Here is a 5,249-nt window from a genome sequence, read left to right on the forward strand (position 1 = left end):
TTAGACTTTTACTTAATCATCACCACCTCTTCCGGCAGAGAGTCCCATAGTCTCACTGCTCTTACAGTAAAGAGTCCATAGTCTCACTGCTCTTACAGTAAAGAGTCCATAGTCTCACTGCTCTTACAGTATAGAGTCCATAGTCTCACTGCTCTTACAGTAAAGAGCCCATAGTCTCACTGCTCTTACAGTGAAGAGTCCATAGTCTCACTGCTCTTACAGTATAGAGTCCATAGTCTCACTGCTCTTACAGTATAGAGTCCCATAGTCTCACTGCTCTTACAGTAAAGAGTCCATAGTCTCACAGCTCTTACAGTAAAGAGTCCATAGTCTCACTGCTCTTACAGTAAAGAGCCCATAGTCTCACTGCTCTTACAGTAAAGAGTCCATAGTCTCACAGCTCTTACAGTATAGAGTCCATAGTCTCACTGCTCTTACAGTAAAGAGTCCATAGTCTCACTGCTCTTACAGTAAAGAGTCCATAGTCTCACTGCTCTTACAGTAAAGAGTCCATAGTCTCACCGCTCTTACAGTAAAGAGTCCATAGTCTCACCGCTCTTACAGTAAAGAGTCCATAGTCTCACTGCTCTTACAGTAAAGAGCCCATAGTCTCACTGCTCTTACAGTGAAGAGTCCATAGTCTCACTGCTCTTACAGTAAAGAGTCCATAGTCTCACTGCTCTTACAGTAAAGAGTCCATAGTCTCACTGCTCTTACAGTAAAGAGTCCATAGTCTCACTGCTCTTACTGTAAAGAGTCCTAAGTCTCACTGCTCTTACAGTAAAGAGTCCATAGTCTCACTGCTCTTACAGTAAAGAGTCCATAGTCTCAATGCTCTTACAGTAAAGAGTCCATAGTCTCACTGCTCTTACAGTAAAGAGTCCATAGTCTCACTGCTCTTAGAGTACAGATTCCATAGTCTCACTGCCCTTACAGTAAAGAGTCCATAGTCTCACTGCTCTTACAGTAAGGTGTCCATTTTTTCACTGCTCTTACAGTAAAGAGTCCATAGTCTCACTGCTCTTACAGTAAAGAGTCCATAGTCTCACTGCTCTTACAGTAAAGAGTCCATAGTCTCACTGCTCTAACAGTAAAGAGTCCATAGTCTCACTGCTCTTACAGTAAAGAGTCCATAGTCTGACTGCTCTTACAGTAAAGAGTCCATAGTCTCACTGCTCTTAGCGTAAAGAGTCCACAGTCTCACTGCTCTTACAGTAAAGAGTCCATAGTCTCACTGCTCTTACAGTATAGAGTCCATAGTCTCACTGCTCTTACAGTAAAGAGTCCATAGTCTCACTGCTCTTACAGTAAAGAGTCCATAGTCTCACTGCTCTTACAGTATAGAGTCCATAGTCTCACTGCTCTGACAGTAAAGAGTCCATAGTCTCACTGCTCTTACAGTAAAGAGTCCATAGTCTCACTGCTCTTACAGTAAAGAGTCCATAGTCTCACTGCTCTGACAGTAAAGAGTCCATAGTCTCACTGCTCTTACAGTAAAGAGTCCATAGTCTCACTGTTCTTACAGTAAAGAGTCCATAGTCTCACTGCTCTTACAGTAAAGAGTCCATAGTCTCACTGCTCTTACAGTAAAGAGTCCATAGTCTCACTGCTCTTACAGTACAGAGTCCATAGTCTCACTGCTCTTACAGTAAAGAGTCCATAGTCTCACTGCTCTTACAGTAAAGAGTCCATAGTCTCATTGCTCTTACAGTACAGAGTCCATAGTCTCACTGCTCTTACAGTACAGAGTCCATAGTCTCACTGCTCTTACAGTACAGAGTCCATAGTCTCACTGCTCTTACAGTAAAGAGTCCATAGTCTCACTGCTCTTACAGTATAGAGTCCATAGTCTCACCGCTCTTACAGTATAGAGTCCATAGTCTCACCGCTCTTACAGTAAAGAGTCCTAAGTCTCACTGCTCTTACAGTAAAGAGTCCATAGTCTGACTGCTCTTACAGTAAAGAGTCCATAGTCTCACTACTCTTACAGTAAAGAGTCCATAGTCTCACTGCTCTTACAGTAAAGAGTCCATAGTCTCACTGCTCCCACTGTATAGAGTTCATAGTCTCACTGCTCTTACAGTAAAGAGTTCATAGTCTGACTGCTCTTACAGTATAGAGTCCATAGTCTCACCGCTCTTACAGTAAAGATTCCATAGTCTCACTGCTCTTACAGTAAAGAGTCCATAGTCTGACTGCTCTTACAGTAAAGAGTCCATAGTCTCACTGCTCTTACAGTAAAGAGTCCATATTCTCACTGCTCTTACAGTATAGAGTCCATAGTCTCACCGCTCTTACAGTATAAAGTCCATAGTCTCACCGCTCTTACAGTAAAGAGTCCATAGTCTCACTGCTCTTACAGTAAAGAGTCCATAGTCTGACTGCTCTTACAGTAAAGAGTCCATAGTCTCACTGCTCTTACAGTAAAGAGTCCATAGTCTCACTGCTCTTACAGTAAAGAGTCCATAGTCTCACTGCTCTTACTGTATAGAGTTCATAGTCTCACAGCTCTTACAGTAAAGAGTTCATAGTCTGACTGCTCTTACAGTATAGAGTCCATAGTCTCACCGCTCTTACAGTAAAGAGTCCATAGTCTCACTGCTCTTACAGTAAAGAGTCCATAGTCTGACTGCTCTTACAGTAAAGAGTCCATAGTCTCACTGCTCTTACAGTAAAGAGTCCATATTCTCACTGCTCTTACAGTATAGAGTCCATAGTCTCACTGCTCTTACAGTATAGAGTTCATAGTCTCACTGCTCTTACAGTATAGAGTCCATAGTCTCACTGTTCTTACAGTAAAGAGTCCATATTCTCACTGCTCTTACAGTATAGAGTCCATAGTCTCACTGCTCTTACAGTATAGAGTCCATAGTATCACTGCTCTTACAGTAAAGAGTCCATAGTCTCACTGCTCTTACAGTAAAGAGTCCATAGTCTCACTGCTCTTACAGTAAAGAGTCCATAGTCTCACTGCTCTTACAGTACAGAGTCCATAGTCTCACTGCTCTTATAGTATAGAGTCCATAGTCTCACTGCTCTTACAGTAAAGAGTTCCATAGTCTCACTGCTCTTACAGTAAAGAGCTCCATAGTCTCACTGCTCTTACAGTACAGAGTCCATAGTCTCACTGCTCTTACAGTAAAGAGTCCATAGTCTCACTGCTCTTACAGTAAAGAGTCCATAGTCTCACTGCTCTTACAGTATAGAGTCCATAGTCTCACTGCTCTTACAGTAAAGAGTCCATAGTCTCACTGCTCTTACAGTAAAGAGTCCATAGTCTCACTGCTCTTACAGTAAAGAGTCCATAGTCTCACTGCTCTTACAGTAAAGAGTCCATAGTCTCACTGCTCTTACAGTACAGAGTCCATAGTCTCACTGCTCTTATAGTATAGAGTCCATAGTCTCACTGCTCTTACAGTAAAGAGTTCCATAGTCTCACTGCTCTTACAGTAAAGAGCTCCATAGTCTCACTGCTCTTACAGTACAGAGTCCATAGTCTCACTGCTCTTACAGTAAAGAACCCATAGTCTCACTGCTCTTACAGTAAAGAGTCCATAGTCTCACTGCTCTTACAGTAAAGAGTTCCATAGTCTCACTGCTCTTACAGTAAAGAGCTCCATAGTCTCACTGCTCTTACAGTACAGAGTCCATAGTCTCACTGCTCTTACAGTAAAGAACCCATAGTCTCACTGCTCTTACAGTAAAGAGTCCATAGTCTCACTGCTCTTACAGTAAAGAGTCCATAGTCTCACTGCTCTTACAGTACAGAGTCCATAGTCTCACTGCTCTTACAGTACAGAGTCCATAGTCTCACTGCTCTTACAGTACAGAGTCCATAGTCTCACTGCTCTTACAGTAAAGAGTCCATAGTCTCACCGCTCTTACAGTACAGAGTCCATAGTCTCACTGCTCTTACAGTACAGAGTCCATAGTCTCACCGCTCTTACAGTATAGAGTCCATAGTCTCACCGCTCTTACAGTATAGAGTCCATAGTCTCACCGCTCTTACAGTAAAGAGTCCATAGTCTCACTGCTCTTACAGTAAAGAGTCCATAGTCTGACTGCTCTTACAGTAAAGAGTCCATAGTCTCACTGCTCTTACAGTAAAGAGTCCATAGTCTCACTGCTCTTACAGTAAAGAGTCCATAGTCTCACTGCTCTTACAGTATAGAGTTCATAGTCTCACTGCTCTTACAGTAAAGAGTTCATAGTCTGACTGCTCTTACAGTATAGAGTCCATAGTCTCACCGCTCTTACAGTAAAGAGTCCATAGTCTCACTGCTCTTACAGTAAAGAGTCCATAGTCTCACTGCTCTTACAGTAAAGAGTCCATAGTCTCACTGCTCTTACAGTAAAGAGTCCATAGTCTCACTGCTCTTACAGTAAAGAGTCCATATTCTCACTGCTCTTACAGTATAGAGTCCATAGTCTCACTGCTCTTACAGTAAAGAGTCCATAGTCTCACTGCTCTTACAGTATAGAGTCCATAGTCTCACTGCTCTTACAGTAAAGAGTTCCATAGTCTCACTGCTCTTACAGTAAAGAGCTCCATAGTCTCACTGCTCTTACAGTACAGAGTCCATAGTCTCACTGCTCTTACAGTAAAGAGTCCATAGTCTCACTGCTCTTACAGTAAAGAGTCCATAGTCTCACTTCTCTTACAGTATAGAGTCCATAGTCTCACTGCTCTTACAGTATAGAGTCCATAGTCTCACTGCTCTTACAGTAAAGAGTCCATAGTCTCACTGCTCTTACAGTAAAGAGTCCATAGTCTCACTGCTCTTACAGTAAAGAGTCCATAGTCTCACTGCTCTTACAGTACAGAGTCCATAGTCTCACTGCTCTTATAGTATAGAGTCCATAGTCTCACTGCTCTTACAGTAAAGAGTTCCATAGTCTCACTGCTCTTACAGTAAAGAGCTCCATAGTCTCACTGCTCTTACAGTAAAGAGTCCATAGTCTCACTGCTCTTACAGTAAAGAGTCCATAGTCTCACTGCTCTTACAGTATAGAGTCCATAGTCTCACTGCTCTTACAGTAAAGAGTCCATAGTCTCACTGCTCTTACAGTAAAGAGTCCATAGTTTCACTGCTCTTACAGTAAAGAGTCCATAGTCTCACCGCTCTTACAGTAAAGAGTCCATAGTCTCACTGCTCTTACAGTAAAGAGTCCATAGTCTCACTGCTCTTACAGTAAAGAGTCCATAGTCTCACTGCTCTTACAGTACAGAGTCCATAGTCTCACCGCTC

Source organism: Bufo bufo, chromosome 7 (genome assembly GCF_905171765.1).
Source record: "Bufo bufo chromosome 7, aBufBuf1.1, whole genome shotgun sequence".
NCBI lineage: Eukaryota > Metazoa > Chordata > Amphibia > Anura > Bufonidae > Bufo > Bufo bufo.